General features: G+C 41.0%; 1 long non-coding RNA gene across 3 annotated transcripts in view; it reads right to left on the bottom strand.

The window, feature by feature from the left end:
* LOC147995622 (LINE-1 retrotransposable element ORF1 protein-like) overlaps positions 1-26,178 on the bottom strand; it is a 93,869-nt gene that overhangs the window by 26,106 nt on the left and 41,585 nt on the right. For all 3 annotated transcript variants that reach the window (XR_015683704.1, XR_015683705.1, XR_015683706.1), the window contains exon 2: positions 16,387-16,470. This is a non-coding gene — a long non-coding RNA (LINE-1 retrotransposable element ORF1 protein-like). The remainder of the gene's footprint in view (positions 1-16,386; positions 16,471-26,178) is intronic.

Here is a 26,178-nt window from a genome sequence, read left to right as displayed (position 1 = left end):
AATGAGACATTTATCACATACCTTGAAAGATTCTAGGAATGCTGCTAAGGAGGGGTAGAAGGAATGTAAAAGTTGTAAAATGGCATCTTCTGTGAAAAACCCAGCCATTGTGATCATGAACTCATAACAGCTATAGATACCTGCCTTGAGTCTGCACATGAATGGGCCTGTTGAACAAGGACGAGGAAAGAGCTGAATCTCTCACTAATGAACACTTTGCTATTGATAGATTTAGGGAAACTAAGTCATTGCCTTTGGTTGTGTACTGACCAGTGTGCCTACCAGACTCCCCTGGACAGTTACAACCCAATGGTCACACAGATCTCCCTAGATAAATGGGTCACAAAAACAAAGACTCATGAACCTGGGAAAGGGCCTGGCAATGATGAGTAGTGGCTGATAGAAATAGGAAAGAGATAAGAGTATCATGATATATTAAATGCTTTCATAAAAAACTTAAAAACCAAACATTGATAATGAAAGCTAAGAAACTATCATTGTGGGAATTTGAATAAGAATGGCCCCCATAGGTTATAGTTGAATGCTTAGTCATCAGGGAGTGACATTATTTACAAAGACAATAAGGATGAGGAAGTATCCTTGTTGGAGGGAGTGTATCACTAGGGGTAGACCTTGAGGTTTCAAAAGCCAATACTCTCTCTCCCTCTGTCCCTCTCTCCCCCTCTCCCCCTCTCCCTCTCTCCCTCTCTCCATCCCTCCCTCTCTCCCTCCTTTATGGATGAGGATGTAGCCCTCAACTACTGTTCCCACTGCTACCTGTATAATAACATGCTCCCCGCCATGACTATAATGGACTATACCTCTGAAACTGTAAGCAAACTCCCAATTAAATTTTTCTCTTATAATAGTTTCCTTGGTCATGGCATCTGTTCACAGCAATAGAACAATGGCTAAAACAATGGGTGTTGATAATCCACCATGGCCATTCCAGTCTAGATGCATATGACTTGCATCTGTACCATGACACATCGGAAGTAGTATAATACTAGCAAAATGCAATGAGTGCTTTAAGTGATTTTTTAAAGCCATTTTTTTCTGCCTATAGTTTTAGAGATCAAAACTGCAAGCCTTCCCATTAGAAGTAGTGTGGTCAATGGCTCCATAACCACTTCCTGGATCATCTTTAGCAAATATCATCTGCACAATTACTTACGTTCTCTGGTTCTGATTTCTGCAACAGTAGAATAAACATCATAGCATGGCCTACTTCAGAGAGATTGTGTCGATGAGTCAGTTGAAGAAATCTGTCGTTTCCAACACAGAAATGATTGAAGAACTGTACTTTAAACAGATTGATAAGAATCAGTGGTCCAAATGAGGTAGGGAAACTGGGAATTTACACAGAAAAAAAATGTTCTTAAATGATTACAAGATAAATAAAATCATACTGAGTCAGAAATGAATGCAAAGGTTACTTGGCAGAGATACATGGCTTAAAAAGAAAACAAAGAAATTAATCTAAAAACCAAAAAACATTCATTAAAAAGTCTTAGGGGAAGCCCTGGGTCCTGCTAAGACTGAACCCCCAGTGAACTAGATTGTTGGGGGGAGGGCGGCAATGGGGGGAGGATGGGGAGGGGAACACCCATAAAGAAGAGGAGGGGGAGGGATTAGGGGGATGTTTGCCCGGAAACCGGGAAAGGGAATAACACTCGAAATGTAAATAAGAAATACTCAAGTTAATAAAAAAAAAAAAAAAGCCTTATAATCTCCTAAGATATACCTTGAATCCCTAGGCTCAATGTGACTGTCGGTTATCCTAGGCATTTACAGACAGAGGGCAGAAATGACTTCACTCCAAACAAATAGCTCAAAATATGACTAAGATTTCTTCCCTTCATGGCCTTCCAACCATGTTTTGAAAACCTCTTTCAACATTCGTTTGTATCATGAGCTCTTTTTATGCTTACAGCATCACACACCAAATTCTCAATAAATCTATGCAATTGTTTCTGTAAAGATACAATAAGGCAAACAGGAAAATAACTCACCTCAACTCTTTCTAATAATCTAGAGCAATTTAACCAACTATACTGAGACCTGTTTTATCCCTTTTTAATTGAGTGAATTGTAGCTAGTCCTCAGAGCTATTACCATCATTTAGAAAGATAACATACACAAAATTCTAAGGGGTCCACTATGAGTATAATTATATTGGAGAGAGAGTATTTTGCAGCATAGATTTATTTTAAAAGGTCAAAATAAAATGGTAGGAAGAACCAGAAGTTTCTGTTTGCTTCACCTCCATGTAAAAGTGAAACCGTATTCCTTCTAAAGTGGCAAAAATAAAACCAATGAACTCGGAGGTCCATGACAAGAAATGCCCTGCTCCCTTGGGATTCCATTCAGTTGAGGTCTATAACATCTGTTCTCATTAGGGTCTTTCCGAATCTAGGAAGCCTCAGAGATACAGTCACAGCTTGGAGCAAACCTAGCAGCAGATCAGATTCTGTTGCTGTTTTCAGAATAAAAAGCTAACCCTGAGCTAGCACATGCAGGGGTTATGGTATTAATTCTGATTGCCTGTCTAACTCTTTATCTCTCTTCTCCCATCCCCGTGATGCAGCTGAACCCAGAAACTAGTTCAAAGGATGGAACCTCCTACTGACTTTCACCAGAACGTAATGCATCCCAGAAAAGTTTGTCTTAATTACCTTATCCTGTACCCAGAGAGTAGATGCTTCTCATTCTTCCTTTTAATGAAGAGAGAAGGTACTATGGCAGTGTTGAGTATGGTAAGGAAGCCTCCCTTCTTCATTACTGAATACTGAATACAGAAGGACAAGGAAGTTAGCTTGTCTTTTTAGTTCATAGGTTTCCATACCATAAAGACCCACATCCAGATATCATGGAGCAAACTGAACAGCATCTGAAGATCAAGGGCCTGAAAGTAGACTCAGGGAGGGGAAGAGGTAGTTCTGATGAACTAAAAAATGAACCTAATATTTGTTCGCAGACATTTGGACTCAGGAGGGAAGTGGTGAATACTCACCAAAGTGCTTTCTGTTTGTTCCGAGAGCGTAGCTAATCCACATTTCCCCCCCTCACTGCTAGGAAGGTTAGAGTACATCAGAGTTCTACTAGTGAATAGTTATCAAAATTTGTATGTGGTTCTTCTAGGTCTTGTTCATACAATCCCTGCCAGGGGCATCTCTTCCTGCTCAGTCAGTTAAGAATTAGTGTTTAAAGCAACCTGGGGAGACACATATACAAGGTGGCAGAGCCTCCACTAGCCTAAATAATGGACCAGAGGACCCTCAGGCACCCACATATTTGTTCCCTCTAAGGGGACTTTACGTGAGCCAAAAATAAACCTGCCTTGTCTAAGCACTGAGTCACTGGAGGTGTTTCTGTTATTACTAATAATTTACCTTAACTAATGCAGCAGCTCACAATGTTCAAAGAGCACAAATATAATGTTTCACGTCAAACTACACAAGCCAAGTATAAAATTAGTTCCCTAATGTTGCTCATACATACACCCTAAGCCACAAGCTTCTGTTTAAAAACTAGATTTGTTAATTAGTACTTGAATTTTAAGTGTAGCGCAGTATGTGCAAGAGGAGGAGGGGGAATGGGAGGGGGAGGGGAATAAGAAAGAAAATGGAGAATGAGAGAAAGAGAAATGAGAGGGAGAGACAGAGAGAGTATTCTTGAGGCTCCGGAAGCTACGCGCCAATTCCGTGCACCAAGGTCTCTTCACAGACTTCATCTTGAGAGAATAAGGAGGAGAGATATACAGGTAAACTGTGACATTTGGCAGGGAGTTAATCTCTTACTTTCAACTTGATATAGGTTGGAAAAAGAAAGCAATGGCCGATCTGCAGCATGAGTATGGTCTACTGCAACCACAGAGCTTTACTACAGCCAGACAACATGTGACCACTCTAAAGAATCAAGGCTGGCTGGACTAGGACTAGTAGGGCAGGCCAAAACACACCACAACTGCTCTCTACTTGTTATAGTAGCATCTGCGTGTCCTTTGCCTCACAAGATTGCCTGTTCCCATCATGCACCCAACCAACTTTACCTTATAATTATCCCATTCTGCATCAAAAACTGCCCGTGAGATTCTATTTGAGATCCCGAGAAGCCAGCACTCAGGGCTAGAATCTCTACTTTCATTCCATAACACTTCCTTCCGATTTAGTACTTTGTTTTGTTTCTGACCTATTTCTTTGACAGTGACAAGACTATAGAAACACTGAGAAGATGTCTCAGTCTGATCTCTGGCTTAAACTTCCCAGCCCTCCCATCGATAAGAGGTTTCAGGAGACTAACGGGATCAGGAGCCCACACTGCACTAAGATGAAATATTAGTGTTTAAATGAAAGTACTACAAACCTCAACCCCCTGCGTGGCGTGTAATAGTGGACCAAGTACCAGATATGAGGTCCTTAGACAGTAGGAAAACTAGAAGCACAAAAAATAATGCAAATTACTAAGCAGTAAGTTCCAAAGACTCTTTTACATAGATAGATGTATTTCCACTTTAATGCTATTTTTCAAAAATACAGAGCAGAATGCTTCTATTCCATCAGCATTTGTTCTCAATAGCATATTCCAATGCTGAAAAAGAAATCTTCATATGATAACAATAACAAACCAGTTGTCAAGTTTAAGGGAAAGGAGAAGGAAGGGATGAGCTCAAAAGAAAGGCAGCAAGATAAATCAGGGTAAGAGGCTCATTCACACCATGGATAGAGCATAGCACAGCTCTAAAGCAAAAGAACTCTTTCTCTCTCTCTATCTCTCCCGCCCCCCTCCTCCCCCTCCCCTCCCCCTTCCCTTCTCTCCCTCCCTCTCCCTCCCTCTCCCTCACCAACTCTCTCTCTCTCTCTCTCTCTCTCTCTCTCTCTCTCTCTCTCTCTCTCGCACGCACACGCGCAAGCATGTGCACTTCTACAATGGAAACCCATATACAAAAGAATAATATAGTGAATAATATATATGTAGATACCCCTTCTTTAAAGTTTCTGAAAAAGGACTCCACACCACATAGATACATTGTCCACAGTAGGTGCTTGCAGTCAAGTTGCTGCTGATGTGAATATACAGATGTTTAAACAATCAGCTTAGATTAAATGGTGAGATAGTAAATGCATCAAACTGAGATAATAGAACTTATCCCATGATAAGAACTTCATTATTCCTTATCGTGGGACTGGAATTAAAATCAGAGTACTGAGAAAGACGAAGAAAGGCGTTTGTGCTTAAGGGCTGCAAGCATCACTCTTGTCTTTCTCTGTACCCTTGCACCTATTTCTTCAGAATGGCTGTGGTTGTCGGTGATGGGATGCTTTTGGTGCCTGAAGCACCCAACATGAATTATAAGTTTTGTTTGTTTGTTGTTTGTTTATTTGTTTTTTATTGAGTCTTGTACTTTCACTCTGTAACAGAAAAGAATGGATCGACAGAAATCTTGTCATGGTTGTTTAGGTAGCATTAAAAACAAAGGACTGATCTGCATGCACAGATTGCATTTGGACACAAACTCTTCCCTTCCATGACATTGCATAAGCCAAAAACAGACCGGTTCTGTCTTATTTCATTTTTTGTCGTTTAATGTGTGGCAGAAAAGAGGATAAAAGGGCTGTGGAAAATCCTTTGAATCTAGAAGGGGAAGTTGAATATAGAAAGCATAATAATTATAATATTTAAAAGAAGTATTTACCAAAGCTAAAAAAATATACAAAATTGTGTTGCATATTTGTGTGTGTGTGTGTGTGTGTGTGTGTATGTGTGTGTGTGTTTGTTCATGTAGAGGTCAGTGTTGGCTGTCTTCCTTGGTTGATCTTCACTTTATCCATTCAGCTAAGGTGGCTGGCCAACAACCCCTAGAGATCTTCTGTTTCCTACACAAACGCACGCACACACACACACACGCACACACACACACACACACACACACACACACACACACACACACACACCAAAGTTGGGGCTAGTTACAGGCCACCCATTTTTGCATGAGTGCTGGGGATCCAAACTCTGGTTCTCATGCGTATGCATCCATCTCTTAGGAAGAGACAGATGCCTTCTCGGCCCATGTATAACTATTTTAGCGTCATCAGAAAGCTCCAAGTAGTTGTCTACATTTGAAAACAGTAGAAGGAGGTGGCCCATCCTTTTGAACATAGGTACACTGATTTGAGTTCAGCCTATTTTGAGTCCAGTGGCCATTGTCATTGGCATACTGAATAAGCAGGAGCCTTAGAGTATGATATTAAAACAGCTTTACCTAATTCTCCCATTGTCCATTTGACTTTGGCCACTGCCCTTCTCCTGTCACTGATTAGAGGTTTATCATGCTGCATGGCCTCGGTGGTTACTTTTAGCAATAAAGTTTTCACGATGCCCTAGCAAACAGTAAGAATGCCATTGCTGTGCTGGTGATCCCCAGACTGAGGAGCTGGAGGCCTGCAGCTCTATCTCTCTCCCCTCATCTGAGCCTTCCTTCCCTTGCCCTTAAGTCACTGGCCTCTCTGGAATGGGTACAAAATGAGGAAAGAAGAAAACCAGAAAAACAACACTGATGTTCTTCACATCTAGTCACAGAAGCTGACCATCCCCTATGTTTTCCTCCAAGTGCCTCTACTGGAACACTCCAACCACATTGTCACTGTCATGGGGATTCCACATCAGCAGAGAAGCATTTCTTGATTCCCTCTTCAACTTCCTTATCAATTACTATACCTCGAGCCTCTGTCAAGAACCTTCTTGCACTGGATTCTTTTTTAAATTAGCTGTTTCTCAGATGGGTTTCCCACTAAGACCCCCAAATTCTTCAAACGATGAGCCAATATCAGAGAGAAGGGCAACGGCTTCTCAGGTCTATTCCTCTACTTTAGATCAGGGGCTTTAGTTAGCCTCTTGACTTCCAGCCTACTTCCCTGAGCGTGAGCCAGCCTCAGGCACCGCATGCAAGAATTCTAGGAAATAGACGGGATGCTCTGAAAGGGTTGGCTGCACTTGCACTTCCAATGAGGAGAATACCTTCCACTTGTTACCTTAGCAGCAGACCTTAGGGTTAGATTCCACACAAGCTTATCCAAAGTATCCCTCCTCACAGAATCCTCCTCTCCTAAACACCTACACGTTTTATAGCCTTGGTGCTGTGGGACTCTGGGTTCAGAATTTTCAGCTACCCTGGAATTTCCAAGGGATGTCTAGATCAAGGTTTGTTTCATACCTGAAGTTGATTAGCATGCTATAGCTTGAAACCTGTGTTTAATATCTTACAAATTCAACTGATCAAATGGGAAAGGGAATGTAACATTATGATTATTGTTTATTTTTATTTCTTTATCTTTTTATAGGTGCCACAAACTTAGAACAAAACACAGCTCTACTGTGACTTGTGTGCCCTTGATGGTTCTGGAAAAAAATTGTAGACAGTGGAGAATGCCAGCCCCTCAAACCTACAGGAAACTGAAATGGAAACGGCATTGGATGGGCTCTGTAAATGAGGGCATCTCCCCTTGAGCGCAACCCCACCATCTCCTGAATTACAGTTTCCCCCAGCAGTGCACACAGCCTCACCTTCAACATGTTGTCTCAGAATTTAATTTTCCTCTGGACAAAATGTTACATTCTCATTCAGCCTTGAGCATGCTCTGTGCCCTTTTTTATTTTCTTAAATAAAAGCGGAGACGAAGACAAATGAAGAGAAGCTGCAAGGAAGCACAGGAACCACTGTGTGGAAAAGGAAGAGGACCAAAAAAACGTAGTTTTGTGAATTGTCTTGGCTCGGGCTGCCATAATAAAATACAACAGACCACCAGGATTTAACAACAGGCATTTGTTTTCTCAAAGTTCTGGAACCTACAAGTTCAAAGTGAAGGTGTCGGCTGAGTCAGTTTCTGGTAAACACAGCTTCCCTGAATTACTACCTTCTCAAAATGTTCTCACCAGGAAGGGGCAGGTCAAAGGATGATTATTGTTGATTGTGGCTTCAAGGTACAAACGTGGAGAAGGCCACACACATTTGGCCCATCAAAGAATTACCATCCCATGGGTCAACTAAATAGTGTTTTGTTCCATGATGTGTTCAGAACTAGTGTGTAGAATTGTAATGCCTAAAAAGAGAGGCTGTGCTGGATGTTCTTAAGTCAATCACAGGCTAAGTCTTCAAAACATTTATAGAACCTGATGGTAAAGGTAGAATATGGATCACTCAATGTGCCCTGGCTCTGGAGTGTATGAATATATTACATGTCTTATCAAACAAGACTTTCTGCATGTGATTAATGTTAAGGACCTTGAGATGAGACCATGCTGAGCTTGACACTGAAGATTTACAGTGTGACAATCTGGCACGGCAAACAGCTTTACAGATGGAAAAATCAGGGTTAGGGAGATGGCCCAGTAAGTAAGAACACTGCTCTGCAAGGACAGCAACCCAAGCTTGTATGTCCAGCACCCATGTACAAAGCTGAGCATGCTCACACATCAACCCAGTAAACCAGTGCAGGGGGGAGGGGTGCAGTCAGAAGGATTACCAAGGCTTTCCGACCACCTGAGGAGTTGCAATTTCAATGAGAAATTTCGTGTCAAACAAATAATGTAAGGGTGGCAGTGGAAGACAACCAGCTTCTGCCTCTGGGCTCTACATGCCCACAAAGCATGTGCTCCTTCATGCCTACACACATGTGCTCCTTCATGCCTACACACATGTGTACCTTCATCCACATGCATATATGAACCACACTCACATACAGCTCTTTGCCTGTGGTCTTTCTTCCTTTCTTTCTTTCTTTTCTTTTCTTTCCTTTCTTCCTTTTCGAGCTATCTGTCTGTCTATCTGTCTATCTATCAATATCATCTATCTACTTATTTATCTATCTATCTTGGTCTCTTTCTCTTTCTCTCTCTCTCTCTTTCTCTCTCTCTCTCTCTCTCTCTCTCTCTCTCTCTCTCACACACACACACACACACACACACACACACACAAAACCACATATATAAGACCAAAAATGGAACTATAAATAAATTTTGGAAAATTATATCAAGTTGATTATCTTCCAATGTCTGTAAAAAAGAAAGATTTGACACGATTTTAGTCCTGTACTGCACTGACCTTCTATAGAACAGTAAGAATAAACCTGAGTTGCTTTAAGTCACCAAGTTTGTAAACACTTCTTAGAAAATCAACATAAAACTAGTACACCTGTCAGAGCTTTTCATCCTCTTCCCAAAAGTGGGAACCTCATCTTTTCAGTCCAGATCCACAGCCCAGACCTCTGCCCTCAGAGGATCTATTTTCCACTGTGAGTAGCTGGCTCTACTCAGGTTTTCTGATAGGTACATAATAATATATAACTTGCAAAAGAAATAGCAACTGGGGTGAACACTAAAACTTTCAGCACTGGGGACTAAACTTGGGGCCTGCATTATGCCTAGACAAGCACTTCCCATTCTGAACTACATTCCTACTCTCCAAGAGATAATTCAAAGTTTGTTTCCAATGGTTCCTTAAACTAAGTTCCCAGGAGGGCACGAACTAGTTTTTGCTTATAATTTCATCTACAGAATTTAGAACTTCAGTTGTTTGTTTTGTTTTTAAAATACTAGGTGTCCAAGAAATGCCTTTTGGAGATTTGATAAAGGAATTGTCACTGGCCATAATAAAAATTCGACACGCTGTAAGACACTCTATCTTTTTCACTCTTGACTTGGTTTTAGCATAAGTTCTGCAATGATATTCATTAGGGAATTCTTACTCTTCTCTTGGGTAGAAGCATAGAAACTACAAACAAATGAGGGAAATCTATACATAATTAACAAGAATCAGCATGGTGCCAGCATCGCATTTTCCTTCAAATTCTCATACTACCTCGGGATTTTTCTCCCTTTTTTAAAAAACCATTTCACAGCTATAATTAAAAACTAAATAATCATAATAATTCCTTAATGTTCTGATCACTTTCTGTTTCCTAACACAATATCACTCACTCTCCCAGGGAAAACAACATTAAAATGTGGCTTCCACCCACATGCCTAAAAGATCTCTCCAAAGATACACCTACAGAGTAGGATCAGTCAGATCTGCTCGTGAAGATATTCACTCCCCATACTTAAAGTCAAAGAATATCACTGAAGACAGGTCGTTACAACATAAATTTCAATAGTGTGTGAATATCCCTATGTCTGATGCCTCTAGGCTTTAATAACTATGGAGAACACTGTAAATAGAATGCAAATGTACTTCTAGTCTCTAACATCATATAACTAGGTAATTTACTAAGCATCTAATGGAATATAATCAATATATCTTTCTGAACCAAAAGTTGAGCCAAAATACACGACTTTCATCATTGCTTTAATTTCAGTACATAAGTCTCTTCACTGATCAGGAGTTAGAACAGAAGTCACACTCCTTACAAATGATAAGGCTGTCTGTTGTGCTGAAAAGCTGTAGTAGTCTCTCAAACATGAGATCCATCCAGGTTGCAGCATCCGGCTTGAACAGCTTTATGATGGAATTCAAATACCTGCCCGTGGTTTGTAGAGTAACAGAGAAAACTTAGAACTAGCCAGAGAGATAATAACATTTATCAAAGAAAGAAAAATTTATAGAGATTGATGAAAATGGAAATGACTTATGAGAATTTGTCCTCTTGATTTGCAAGAAGATTGTGGTGAATGACTGAAGAAATACGTTGAGGAAATAGCAGTAAAATCAAGATAACATCAAATGCTAAGTGTGTGGGGTAGATGATACAACTACACAAGAAATGACCAACTTGCCCCTTCAAGTACTTTATGTCAATTTCTTTTGTTAAAAGATTGATTTATTTCTTTTATGTATATGAGTACACCGATGCTGTCTTCAGATACAGCAGAAGAGGTCAATTGCAGATGGCTGTGAGCCACCATGTGATTGCTGGGTTGAACTCAGGACCTCTGGAAGAGCAGACAGTGCTCTTAACTTCTGAGCCATCTCTCCAACTCTCATGTCCATTTCTATTTAAGTTCTTGATGATTTGTCTCAAAGTCTGAGAATGTGGACCAGCTTGAGACCTGATATTAAGCTGCAACATCTGAACTTAGCCACCCTTTTTTCATCCATAACCCCTAAGGATAGACCTTTCACCTTATTCACTGGGAACAGGGATAGCAACAGGAGAACAAAAGGATTCAGTAGATCCAGGAGGAAGAAGAAAATGCATTGGGGAAATACATCTCAATAACTGGAGAAATCCTGGCACTGATCCTAGTAAATGGTGATTTCATTCTGTAAGCTAGGGTTATGTCCCCAGGGTGGAGTAATGGTGATCTTGTTTAAAAGTTGCATTAAAAAAGTGTTACAATCTTCTAAGAAATGACAAGCAAATGAACCATTGAAATTGTTATGGGAAAGATAATTAAATGTGACAAGATGTCATTTTGTGAAGTAAGGCCAGAGGAGCAAGCCAGGATGCCTCAGCTCCCCATCAAGTGAACTCAACGATGTCAGTCCAATCCACATGACCAGTCCACTTACAGGTGAAACAGTGTTTAAATTACAGTCTCTGTGCTACGCTTTAAAAATCTCTAGATATTTTCTTCTACCTTCTACAGCTTTCTAAACAAATGCTTCATAGGCTTCTAAGTGACAAATTTAGTTTTAACATGATCTTCTAATTCATACTAACAAATGACTTTTATGATCTTTGCCTACAGAATCTACAAGCACTCTAGAAATTCCTAAGATTGAAGATATATAACCAACATATAGGCACACTAAAATAAAAGTGATATAAATAGTTGTGCTACAATAGGAAAAAAAACTTTTTGATATTTGACACAAAAATATCCATTAAATAACCATTAAAGATTTCTATCCCATATGAAATCAATGGCAAATGGACATTTAATCCCATGGTTATAAGAGCTAGAGACAATGGAAGGATCACAGTTACAAATATCCCCACAAATTGCAAATAGATACTGGAAAACTATAAGAAACTATATTATGAACTGCAAGCAACACTGCAAGAAGTGTAAGAAGGATCTATATTGGGGGAATTTATCATCGAATAATTAAACTGATTAAGTACAATGATTTCTGATCTGAGTTGGGTGATATAGATTCAATTCTTCCTGCTCTTTCTTGATAAACACAAGTATAAAACCAGGAAATAATGTAAGAGATGGCCAAAGGGGAAACTTATAAAAGATGATTTAAAAGAAAATTAAGTCACACTTCCTGGGACTAGAAGGATGGCATGCTTATGAGTTCTTAGAGCCCAAGCCTGTGTTTATGCACCTCAAGGACTAGTGGATTCATACTTATCCATGATCCTGTAGAACTAGAGTTTTAAAAAGGTTACTCATTGTCAGAGTCCGGATGTGCAGGGCCGGACGAGCCTGAGGGAGAGCCAGAGATAGGACTTGCCAAACCAGCTATCAGCCCCAAGGACATTGACCATCTGTAGCCACCCCCCTGAGTGAGATGAGCCACCCTACCTGCCTGCTGAGCTGCTAGAGAGCACGTACTCCTTGCTGATGTAATTTCGCGCCGAAAGTAACTGTGCACCATTTGAATTGACCAATCATGTGTAACCGCTCGAATGCCCCTAACCTCCCCTATATAAACCCCCGAGTTTGGAGGCTCGGGGTCGATTCCTCTGTCTCCTGTGTGAGATACGTGTCGACCCGGGATCCCGCTAAGACCCGGGATCTCGTTAATAAAAGCTACCTCTTGCTGTTACATCAAGAATGGCTACTCGTGATTCCTGGGGGCACCCCACCCCGCGATCGGAGCGAGAGACGCGGCTCCCCATTTAGGGGTACACTCTTTCAATCCATGAATCTTCTTTGACACCAAACAAGCCCAATACTATCACCATGTTGACTGGAGTCACTTTGTTTCTGATCAACAAAAGCCAAGTCATGGATCTCAGAGGAGAGCCCACCATCACGATTACATCCTAAGTACATGTCCTTACACCCACAGATGAATGTGGTCCTCTCTCTCGTCTAGGAAACTTCTCTTTGCAACAGATGGAGACCATACAGAAACCCCAACCAATCAAAATCCAGAGTTGTGGATTCCAACTAATCCATCTACAGCAAAACTCGTATACCTAAGTCTCAAAACTGACGTTCCTGTTGGTTGTCTAGATGACTCAGCAAGTAAAGTGGCTCGCCACCAAGGCTGACAACCTGAATTTGATCCCCAGAGCCCAAAGAACACTCCATCCTACCAAAAGGACACTCGCTCAACCATGTTCATTGCTGCTGTAGTCTAGTCACAATACCCAGAAATCGGAAACGGCCTAGATGTCCCTCAACAGAACAATGGATAAAGAAAATGTGGTGCATTTACACAATGAAGCATTGCTCAGCTCTTTAAAAGAATGAAATGTTCAGGCATATAGATGAAACTTATAACAAAGCATCCCAAGTGAGAAAACACAGTCCCAAAAAGATAAAAATGTATTCACTTATATATGGTCATTAGCCACTAAATAAATAATAACCGAGCTACAGTTGAAGATTCAGCGATGTTAGATATAGAGAAAGAGACTATTTTATGGGTAAACTAGGAGTGAGGGGGACAAGAACCAGATAATCATGTGGGGATTGGAAGGGGAGATGGGGTTGAGAGAGGGAGAAACAGCTAGGATTAAGGAGTACTTGAGTGATGGTGTGAAAATCTAATGTAGTGAAAATTTTCTAAACCGTATGAAGGCAATCTTAATGAAGTTTTCAAATAATGATGGAAACTAACACCTCTTGTCACCAAACAAAGCTCCCAGTACTGAACCTGGGTTACATCCGTTTGAGTTGATGGTCCCATTGAAATCACCAAACAATCCAGGCTGTTGCCAATAGAGTAGGTTCTGCAAGAACTGACAGCAAAGCCTCACTACCGAAGACAACAGCACAAAATTTCACGGAACGTGGAGCCATCAAGTGGTATCTGCGTGGAACCTTCGCCCCTGTGTTCTGGTATCTTTGGTACAGGAAGGTACTCTGAAAGCTACCAAAAAAGAAACACAGAAACCAAAGCAATGACAAAACCTTCTATCTACAATCTGTCCTGTCTGCAAAATATGTTAGGACAATGATGGCACAAAGCTTGTAACCAAGCAATGTCCACTTTGACTCACTCCATGAGATGGACCCCATACTCAATACTACTTGGGTGACCACGAACCAGGGAATAGATAGTCCAGAGATCTAAGGTAAAACCAAATGCTACTGGTCAAAAAAAAAAAGTACTTGTTCAAAAAAGGAAAAATTTATAGTCAAATTTATGCATCAGTTGTCATTAACGTTGAGAAGTTATCCCCTTGAAAGAACAGGTTAAAAGGGAAGGAATAGATATTGTCTTAGGGTTTCACTGCTGTGAAGAGACACAATGACCAGGGCAAGTCTTATAAAGGACAGCATTTAATTGGGACTGGCTTACAATTACAGAGGTTTAGTCCATTATCATTGTGGTGGGAACATGGCTGCATACAGGCAGACATGATGCTGAAAAAGGAGCTGGGAGTTCTACATCTTGATCCTCAGGCAGCAGCAGGAGGCTCTGAACCATACTGGGTATAACTAGAGCATATGAGACCTCAAAGCCTATCTCCACAGCGACACACTTCTAAAAATGCCATATCTACTCCACCATGGCCACACCTAATAGTGCCACTCCCTATAGGCCAAACATTTAAACCTCAGTCAATGGGGGCAGGATGGGGGGGTGCATTCCTATTCCAACCACCACAGATATGTAGCACTTGAAAGTGTTTATAAATCAAATATCTAACAAAGACCTTATATTTAAAATATGTAAAGGATGTTCAAGCCTCCACAAAAAGAACAAATAATAAAGAGTGGGCACTTCAAGGGATGTTTAAATTCATTAGGTAGTGAGAAGATACAAATTGAGACGAGAATGAGCTGTCATTGTGTTTATAGGTATGCATTTTACCAGAATGGCTAAAATAAAATGATGACAAAGCTAAGTGCTGGCAAGCATGTGGTGAATCATCCACACATTGTTAGTGGGAGTGTAAAATGGTATAGATCCTCTGACTAACTGTTTGGCAGTTCGTACAATAGTAAACATGCAATTAGCACGTTATGCAGCAGTTCCAATGGTGGGCCTCTATGCCAGGGAAATAAAAATTTATTTTTATATAAAACCCTAAACACAAATGTTCAAAGCAGCTTTTCATGTGAGCCAGAGACCTTCAACAGATAATTATAAAAATACTGAGAACATGGAGGGCAGGCATACTACAGTCTCCTCCTTTGCAGACTGAGCAAAGGCTGCATGCTTACGTATGTGCATGTGTGTGTGCATGTGAGTGTGTTAGTTAGTTAAAGGGGAAAGGCCACAAATTTGAGAGAAAGAGCAGGAGAGTTACACGGGAATGACAGGAGGGAAGAAAGAAAAGGGGAAATGATATAATTACGTTTTATTTCAAAAAAACAAAAAAATTACCACCAACCAAAGAGCATGCAGGGGATGGACCTAGGCCTTCTCCACATTTGTAGCAGATGTGCAGCTTGGTATTCATGTGGGACACCTAACAGCGGGACTGAGGGAGGGCAGAGGGGCTTGTATCTGACTCTGTTGCCAGTCATTGGATCCCTTCCCCTGCCTGGAATGCCTGGTTGGGCCTCAGTGGGAGAAGATGTGCTTAGTCCTGCTGGAACTAGATGTCCCAGAGTGAGGTGGTAAAGGGGGAGAGGGAGCTTCCAGAGGAGAAGGGGAGGGGAAATCACAGGAGGGATTTGTAAGGACTGAAGTGGGAGGAAAGGAGGAGGGGAGGTTGTGATCTGGATGTAAAGTAAATAACAAATTAATTGTTGAAAAAATAAAAAGGCAAAAAGGAGAAAGAAAATTTTTAAAGGAATAACATTTATAAATTCAACAACTTAAGTGGATTGCCAGAGATTTATTCTGAATCAAAATATTAACTTTAAAACATCGCATACTATGTAAATGCGGGTAAATAGCATTTTGAGGTGACAATTTTTTTTGTTTTGTTTTTGAAATAGAGACTACATTAGCTGCTAGGATAATGGTGGCAGAAAGAACTTGGTGTGGCTGTACAGGTCAGTAGGAACATTCTCGGCAGAATTAGAAGTGGCCTTAGTAGTGGGGACGCACACAAGTGATTAGATTGCATAGAAGCAAGAGACCATGAGTAAAAGGAGAACTCCAGACAAGGCAGGTGGGCATCAATGTCTGTGTTCTTCTGCTTGTGACAGTATTCAACAGTCTTGCAGAATAGTGTCCTTTGGACTAGGAGATAAGTTGGGTGCAAAATCCCTTAGGCTGGCTAATTTTATGCCAACCTAACATAAACTAGGATCATCCGGAAAGAATTAAACTTAATTCAAAAAAAAAACATGCCTGCATCAGTTTACCTATAGAGAAGTCTGTAGAGCATTTTCTTGATTGATGATGTTTGCGTGGTCCATTGTGGGTGGTGCCACTTCTGGAAGGTGACTCTGGATGGTATAAGAAAAGAAGTTGAGCGAGTCCGTTATGAAGAGCAAGCAAGGAAGCAGCACTCCTCCATGGCCTCTGCATCAGTTCTTAGCTACCGATTCCTGCTTTAGTTATTACCCTGACTTCCCTCCATGAGGGACTGTAATGGGAACTATAAAGTAGAATGAAGTTTGCTTTTTAGCCATGCTGTTTTACCATGGCAACCAGAACACTAAGGCAGATATTGGTAAGAGGTTCATGGAATATATTTTATGGCAGACCTGACTGTTTTGAGGAAGATTGTCATAGCATTTGAACTTGAGCTGGAAAAGCCGTCGAGTACTTTGAGTTCAAGTGGGTTGCTTTGTTGGAAGCTAAGAGCGTTGAGAGTTGCTCATGATAGAGGTCTATCTTGTAAAGTTACAAGAGGAAGTCTGAGTCCCTTAAAGACTCTAGAGAAGAAGATGTTTAATATTTTGAATTAATAAATCTATGGTTTCTGGTCAGCTGGGGCTGAAGAATCAGCCGTGATTAATGAGAGGCCAGAACCATGAATGTAAAACTTGTTTTGTTGCTACAGATGATACTGATTAATTGGTGTTGAGAAATTAGCCGTGGCTAAGAAGAGACCAGCATCACTGAGGGGAAATCATCCTGGGAAGTGTTTCCTTAGAATCAGCAGAGAAGCTGAGGACCAGAGGGAGGTTTCAGATTTTCCCAGATGGTATTGGTTTTGAAGGCATGAAGGGGTCATGGAGAGCAGCAAAGTTTGACACTGTGAAAGGCCAGAAGAGGATATCAGTAAAGGTGCAGTCTCAGGAGCAGTAGAAGTCCCTGAAGGGGTCATGGAGAGAAGCTGAGGGTTGACACACCATGTGGCAGGGTCAGAGTCCGTAAAGGGAGAGCCTAGGAAAGAATACAGGTAAAAGTTCCTTACAGGTGCAGTGGAGTGCAGCATTTGGAAACGCCAGTGTGGTGAAATGGCTGTCCAGGATAGCAGCAACCATCAGGTAAAGCCTTTCTTTTTTTTTTTTTTTATTAACTTGAGTATTTCTTATATACATTTCGAGTGTTATTCCCTTTCCCGGTTTCTGGGCAAACATCCCCTCCCCCCTCCCCTTCCTTATGGGTGTTCCCCTCCCCATCCTCCCCCCATTGCCACCCTCCCCCCAACAATCTAGTTCACTGGGGGTTCAGTCTTAGCAGGACCCAGGGCTTCCCCTTCCACTGGTGTTCTTACTAGGATATTCATTGCTACCTATGAGGTCAGAGTCCAGGGTCAGTCCATGTATAGTCAGGTAAAGCCTTTCTAGTGTGCAAATGTGCTGAGGAGAACCGTTGACAGTCTCAGTAGTCTACACTGAGCATTCTACTATCGTACTTTGGTTTTGGTTTGGTCTGAATACACCCTTATTCTTCCCTCTTGAAGTAAGATAGTATTTAATTTATTTTGTTGTTATTATTATTGATTTACAGGGACCTATGTTTAAGAAACTCAAGATATTTATGAGAGTCTTTGGATATTTTAGAGCAGCTTTGAACTTTGAAAGAGACTTTGGATATTTTAAAGAGAACTTATAAAAATGTTTGAATTTTTAAAGACTGTGGGGCTTTTAATCCAGAAGTTCTCCCGGAATAAAGGAACAAAGAGTGGAGCAGAAACTGAAGGAAACTGAACCACCAAGTGATCCATCCCATCTGCTGACACCAAACCCAGACACTATTGCTGATGCCAAGAAGTGCTTACTGACAGGAGTCTGGTATAGCTGTACCCTGAGAGGCTCTGCCAAAGCCTGACCAATACAGAGGCAGAAGTACACAGCCAGACATTGGACTGAGCACGGGAACCACAATGGAGAACTTAGGGCAAGGACTGTAGGAGATGAAGGGGTTTGTGACCTCATAGGAAGAATAACAATATCAACGAAGCAGACCCCCCCAAAGCTCCCAGGGACTAAGCCACCAACCAAAGAGCACACAGGGGTACCCATGGCTCCTGCTAGATATCAGGTAGAGGATTGCTTTGTCTGGCATCACTAGGAGGGGAGCCTCTTGGTCCTGTGGAGGTTCGATGACCCAGGAGAGGGGAACACTAGGTCCTGCTGAGGCAGGAGTGGGTGGGTGGGTAAGGGAGCACCGTCATAGAGGCAGGGAGAGGAAGGAGTGGATGGGGGATTGTAGAGGGGAAACTGGAAATGGGGATAACATTTGAAATGTAAATAAATAAAATAACCAATAAAAATTAAAAATTTGAAAAGTAAGAACATTAAAAAAATTAAATTTGGAATGTTGGTAATAATATGAGATGATGGAGGCAAACAAGGAAAGAAAGGTTGAATAATGATGTGTTTCTGTGTTAACAAGGGTGAATTTTGCTGTCTACTTTCATGTCAACTTCATACAAACTAGTATAATCATGTCAACTTCATACAAGCTAGTATAATCATGTCAACTTCATACAAGCTAGTATAATCTGGGAAGAGAGAAGCTTTATTGAGAAAGTGCCTCCATAAGGTTAGTCTGTAGAAAGGCCTGTGGAAATATTCTTTTAAGTAGTGATTAATGTGAGAGGGCCCAATCTGTTGTGGGTGGTGCCACCCCTAGGTCCTCGGGTGTATAGATGGCAGCCTGAGAAGCAAGTAAGCAGCTCTCCTCCATGGTCTCTGCTTCAGTTCCTACCTCCATGATCCTGCTTTGAATTATTGTTCTCGGCTCCCTTCATGATGCAATTGGAATGTGTGAACTGAGAAAAACCCTTTCCTACCCAAGCTGCTTTGGGACAGAGTGTTTTGTCATATCAACAGAAACCCTCACTAAGACAACCCCGCTACATTATTTCTCAGACCTGCATCTACACCTACAATTATCTTAATTTACAAATTTCTCAAAAATACCATTAATAAATATACACTATTGGAAAGCATTAAAAGCACATACATATAAAAATGAATTCTTGCTACAGTGTTTTTCACTGAGGCAAATGTTTCTCATGACCACTGTCAATGTGCTTGAGAAGCAACTACTTCTAGAGTTGAAAGACACTTTCTACATCACTTATTGACCATATTAGCTTTACCGATAATTGAGTTTCCTAACTCTGAGCTTAGATTTGGATATAAGACCAGCCTTGATCAATAGAGACTATGAGAAAGTGACATGTATCACTTCTAGGAAGAAGCTATTTCCAGCCCCAAATCACCATCACAATCATCGGTGTTTCTGGCACTGGCTGTCAATCAACATGAGACCTGGGTACCTGACCAGAAAGAGCTCAGATCTCTGCCATTCCCTGATGCACACATTATTACTGCGCTTCATCCGGTTTTGTGCAGAAGAATAAAATTAAAACACAAATAAATCATTCCGTACCAAATTTAATTATCACATTAATTTGTACATTAAAAAGCCAGAAGTGAAAGGATGGGTTTTTTTAAAGTAGGCAGAGTGAAAACCATTGGCATTTCTAATTTTATCATTCAGTTCTGAATCAGCAACCATCACTGAAGGACAACAGTGCGGGCCCTTGACTCAGATGAATCACTTCGGAAGAATCCTTGATATTTTGAAAATTCAAATGTCAACAAGCCACACAATCTGAGAAATGAGAGGCACAAGCTCCATCCCTTTAACATTTCTGCAAAACAAATCAAAATCAGACAGGGCTCCCAAGATTTATGAGTCCACAGCAAGGCAGTCTGGTGGTTCTGTGAACACGAGCCTCCCTACAACTCATAAATATTTGTAGAGCTAAGATGGAGTTTTCACAAGTAAATAGCACATTTTTCTTCTAAGAAATCAATTGTTTTCTTCACCATGGTGCATTTTGTGAATGTGCTAGGAGCCAGGAAGATTTCCATAGCTCGTGTTACAATTCCAAATTCAATCTATAGAAGAAAAGAGTTAAAAGCTCCCACACCCACGGATCCTGGCCCGCAGCAGCTCTCTGCTCCCAAACCCCGTGGGAGAGAGACCTCACCGCCTGGTCAGGTGGGCACTCCTGAGGCTGCAGAGCGGAGGAGACCACCAACACTGCCCACCCCTGCCCACATCCCTGGCCCAAGAGGAAACTGTATAAGGCCTCTGGGTTCCCGGGTTCCCTTAGGGGAGGGCCCAGGAGTGGCAGGACCCCTGCGCCTGAGACACCGCCGGAACCTGAAGGAAACAGACCGGATAAACAGTTCTCTGCACCCAAATCCCGTGGGAGGGAGAGCTAAACCTACAGAGAGGCAGGCATGCCTGGGAAACCAGAAGAGACTGCACTCTGCGCACATCCAGACGCCAGAGGAAAACACCAAACGCCATCTGGAACCCTGGTGCACAGAGGCTCCCGGAAAGAGCGGCGCAGATCTTCCCGGTTGCTGCCGCCGCGGAGAGGACTTAGGCAGTACCCCACGAGCACACTTGAGCCTCGGAACCTCAGGTAGGACCAACTTTTCCCCTGCAAGTGACCTGCCTGGTGAACTCAAGACACAGGCCCACAGGAACAGCTAAAGACCTGTAGAGAGGAAAAACTACAAGCCCGAAAGCAGAACACTCTGTCCCCATAACTGGCTGAAAGAAAACAGGAAAACAGGTCTACAGCACTCCTGACACACAGGCTTATAGGACAGTCTAGCTACTGTCAGAAATAGCAGAACAAAGTAACACTAGAGATAATCTGATGGCAGGAGGCAAGCGCAGGAACCCAAGCAACAGAAACCAAGACTACATGCCATCATCAGAGCCCAATTCTCCCACCAAAATAAACATGGAATATCCAAACACACCAGAAAAGCAAGATCTAGTTTCAAAATCATATTTGATCATGATGCTAGAGGCCTTCAAGAAAGACGTGAGGAACTCCCTTAGAGAACAAGTAGAAGCCTACAGAGAAGAATCGCAAAAATGCCTGAAAGAATTCCAGGAAAACACAATCAAACAGTTGAAGGAATTAAAAATGGAAATAGAAGCAATCAAGAAAGAACACATGGAAACAACCCTGGATATGGAAAATCAAAAGAAGAGACAAGGAGCTGTAGATAGAAGCCTCACCAACAGAATACAAGAGATGGAAGAGAGAATCTCGGGAGCAGAAGATTCCCTAGAAATCATTGACTCAACTGTCGAAGATAATGTAAAGCGGAAAAAGCTACTGGTCCAAAACATACAGGAAATCCAGGACTCAATGAGAAGATCAAACCTAAGGATAATAGGCATAGAAGAGAGTGAAGACTCCCAGCTCAAAGGACCAGTAAATATCTTCAACAAAATCATAGAAGAAAACTTCCCTAACCTAAAAAAAGAGATACCCATAGGCATACAAGAAGCCTACAGAACTCCAAATAGATTGGATCAGAAAAGAAACACCTCCCGTCACTTAATAGTCAAAACACCAAATGCACAAAATAAAGAAAGAATATTAAAAGCAGTAAGGGAAAAAGGTCAAGTAACATATAAAGGCAGACCTATCAGAATCACACCAGACTTTTCGCCAGAAACTATGAAGGCCAGAAGATCCTGGACAGATGTCATACAGACCCTAAGAAAACACAAGTGCCAGCCCAGGTTACTGTATCCTGCAAAACTCTCAATTAACATAGATGGAGAAACCAAGATATTCCATGACAAAACCAAATTTACACAATATCTTTCTACAAATCCAGCACTACAAAGGATAATAAAGGGTAAAGCCCAACATAAGGAGGCAAGCTATACCCTAGAAGAAGCAAGAAACTAATCGTCTTGGCAACAAAACAAAGAGAAGAAAAGCACACAAACATAACCTCACATCCAAATATGAATATAACAGGAAGCAATAATCACTATTCCTTAATATCTCTCAACATCAATGGCCTCAACTCCCCAATAAAAAGACATAGATTAACAAACTGGATACGCAACGAGGACCCTGCATTCTGCTGCCTACAGGAAACACACCTCAGAGACAAAGACAGACACTACCTCAGGGTGAAAGGCTGGAAAACAACTTTCCAAGCAAATGGTCAGAAGAAGCAAGCTGGAATAGCCATTCTAATATCAAATAAAATCAATTTTCAATTGAAAGTCATCAAAAAAGATAAGGAAGGACACTTCATATTCATCAAAGGAAAAATCAACCAAGATGAACTCTCAATCCTAAATATCTATGCCCCAAATACAAGGGCACCTACATACGTAAAAGAAACCTTACTAAAGCTCAAAACACACATTGCACCTCACACAATAATAGTGGGAGATTTCAACACCCCACTCTCATCAATGGACAGATCATGGAAACAGAAATTACACAGAGACGTAGACAGACTAAGAGAAGTCATGAGCCAAATGGACTTAACAGATATTTATAGAACATTCTATCCTAAAGCAAAAGGATATACCTTCTTCTCAGCTCCTCATGGTACTTTCTCCAAAATTGACCATATAGTTGGTCAAAAAACGGGCCTCAACAGGTACAGAAAGATAGAAATAACCCCATGCGTGCTATCAGACCACCACGGCCTAAAACTGGTCTTCAATAACAATAAGGGAAGAATGCCCACATATACGTGGAAATTGAACAATGCTCTACTCAATGATAACCTAGTCAAGGAAGAAATAAAGAAAGAAATTAAAAACTTTTTAGAATTTAATGAAAATGAAGGTACAACATACCCAAACTTATGGGACACAATGAAAGCTGTGCTAAGAGGAAAACTCATAGCGCTGAGTGCCTGCAGAAAGAAACAGGAAAGAGCATATGTCAGCAGCTTGACAGCACACCTAAAAGCTCTAGAACAAAAAGAAGCAAATACACCCAGGAGGAGTAGAAGGCAGGAAATAATCAAACTCAGAGCTGAAATCAACCAAGTAGAAACAAAAAGGACCATAGAAAGAATCAACAGAACCAAAAGTTGGTTCTTTGAGAAAATCAACAAGATAGATAAACCCTTAGCCAGACTAATGAGAGGACCCAGAGAGTGTGTCCAAATTAACAAAATCAGAAATGAAAAGGGAGACATAACTACAGATTCAGAGGAAATTCAAAAAATCATCAGATCTTACTATAAAAGCCTATATTCAACAAAACTTGAAAATCTACAGGAAATGGACAATTTCCTAGACAAATATCAGGTACCGAAGTTAAATCAGGAACAGATAAACCAGTTAAACAACCCCATAACTCCTAAGGAAATAGAAGCAGTCATTAAAGGTCTCCCAACCAAAAAGAGCCCAGGTCCAGACGGGTTTAGTGCAGAATTCTATCAAACCTTCATAGAAGACCTCATACCAATATTATCCAAAGTATTCCACAAAATTGAAACAGATGGATCACTCCCGAATTCCTTCTATGAAGCCACAATTACTCTTATACCTAAACCACTCAAAGACCCAACAAAGAAAGAGAACTTCAGACCAATTTCCCTTATAAATATCGACGCAAAAATACTCAATAAAATTCTGGCAAACCGAATCCAAGAGCACATCAAAACAATCATCCACCATGATCAAGTAGGCTTCATCCCAGGCATGCAGGGATGGTTTAATATACGGAAAACCATCAATGTGATCCATTATATAAACAAACTGAAAGAACAAAACCACATGATCATTTCATTAGATGCTGAGAAAGCATTTGACAAAATTCAACACCCCTTCATGATAAAAGTCCTGGAAAGAATAGGAATTCAAGGCCCATACCTAAACATAGTAAAAGCCATATACAGCAAACCAGTTGCTAACATTAAACTAAATGGAGAGAAACTTGAAGCAATCCCACTAAAATCAGGGACTAGACAAGGCTGCCCACTCTCTCCCTACTTATTCAATATAGTTCTTGAAGTTCTAGCCAGAGCAATCAGACAACAAAAGGAGGTCAAGGGGATACAGATCGGAAAAGAAGAGGTCAAAATATCACTATTTGCAGATGATATGATAGTATATTTAAGTGATCCCAAAAGTTCCACCAGAGAACTACTAAAGCTGATAAACAACTTCAGCAAAGTGGCTGGGTATAAAATTAACTCAAATAAATCAGTAGCCTTCCTCTACACAAAAGAGAAACAAGCTGAGAAAGAAATTAGGGAAACGACACCCTTCATAATAGACCCAAATAATATAAAGAACCTCGGTGTGACTTTAACCAAGCAAGTAAAAGATCTGTACAATAAGAACTGCAAGACACTGAAGAAAGAAATTGAAGAAGACCTCAGAAGATGGAAAGATCTCCCATGCTCATGGATTGGCAGGATTAATATAGTAAAAATGGCCATTTTACCAAAAGCAATCTACAGATTCAATGCAATCCCCATCAAAATACCAATCCAATTCTTCAAAGAGTTAGACAGAACAATTTGCAAATTCATCTGGAATAACAAAAAACCCAGGATAGCTAAAACTATCCTCAACAATAAAAGGACTTCAGGGGGAATCACTATCCCTGAACTCAAGCAGTATTACAGAGCAATAGTGATAAAAACTGCATGGTATTGGTACAGAGACAGACAGATAGACCAATGGAATAGAATTGAAGACCCAGAAATGAACCCACACACCTATGGTCACTTGATTTTTGACAAAGGAGCCAAAACCATCCAATGGAAAAAAGATAGCATTTTCAGCAAATGGTGCTGGTTCAACTGGAGGTCAACATGTAGAAGAATGCAGATCGATCCATGCTTATCACCCTGTACAAAGCTTAAGTCCAAGTGGATCAAGGACCTCCACATCAAACCTGATACACTCAAACTAATAGAAGAAAAACTAGGGAAGCATCTGGAACACATGGGCACTGGAAAAAATTTCCTGAACAAAACACCAATGGCTTATGCTCTAAGATCAAGAATCGACAAATGGGATCTCATAAAACTGCAAAGCTTCTGTAAGGCAAAGGACACCGTGTTTAGGACAAATCGGCAACCAACAGATTGGGAAAAGATCTTTACCAATCCTACAACAGATAGAGGCCTTATATCCAAAATATACAAAGAACTCAAGAAGTTAGACCGCAGGGAGACAAATAACCCTATTAAAAAATGGGGTTCAGAGCTAAACAAAGAATTCACAGCTGAGGAATGCCGAATGGCTGAGAAACACCTAAAGAAATGTTCAACATCTCTAGTCATAAGGGAAATGCAAATCAAAACAACCCTGAGATTTCACCTCACACCAGTGAGAATGGCTAAGATCAAAAACTCAGGTGACAGCAGATGCTGGCGAGGATGTGGAGAAAGAGGAACACTCCTCCATTGTTGGTGGGATTGCAGACTGGTACAACCATTCTGGAAATCAGTCTGGAGGTTCCTCAGAAAATTGGACATTGAACTGCCTGAGGATCCAGCTATACCTCTCTTGGGCATATACCCAAAAGATGCCCCAACATATACAAAAGGCACGTGCTCCACTATGTTCATCGCAGCCTTATTTATAATAGCCAGAAGCTGGAAAGAACCCAGATGCCCTTCAACAGAGGAATGGATACAGAAAATATGGTACATCTACACAATGGAATATTACTCAGCTATCAAAAACAACGGCTTTATGAAATTCGTAGGCAAATGGTTGGAACTGGAAAATATCATCCTGAGTGAGCTAACCCAAACACAGAAAGACATACATGGTATGCACTCACTGATAAGTGGCTATTAGCCCAAATGCTTGAATTACCCTAGATGCCTAGAACAAATGAAACTCGAGACAGATGATCAAAATGTGAATGCTTCACTCCTTCTCTAAAAGGGGAACAAGAATACCCTTGGCAGGGAAGAGAGAGG

This window comes from Rattus norvegicus, chromosome 3 (assembly GCF_021556685.1).
Source record: "Rattus norvegicus strain SHRSP/BbbUtx chromosome 3, alternate assembly SHRSP_T2T, whole genome shotgun sequence".
Classification (NCBI taxonomy): Eukaryota; Metazoa; Chordata; class Mammalia; order Rodentia; family Muridae; genus Rattus; species Rattus norvegicus.
Note: the sequence above shows the minus strand (reverse complement) of the source record. Positions and strands in the feature narration are given on the sequence as shown.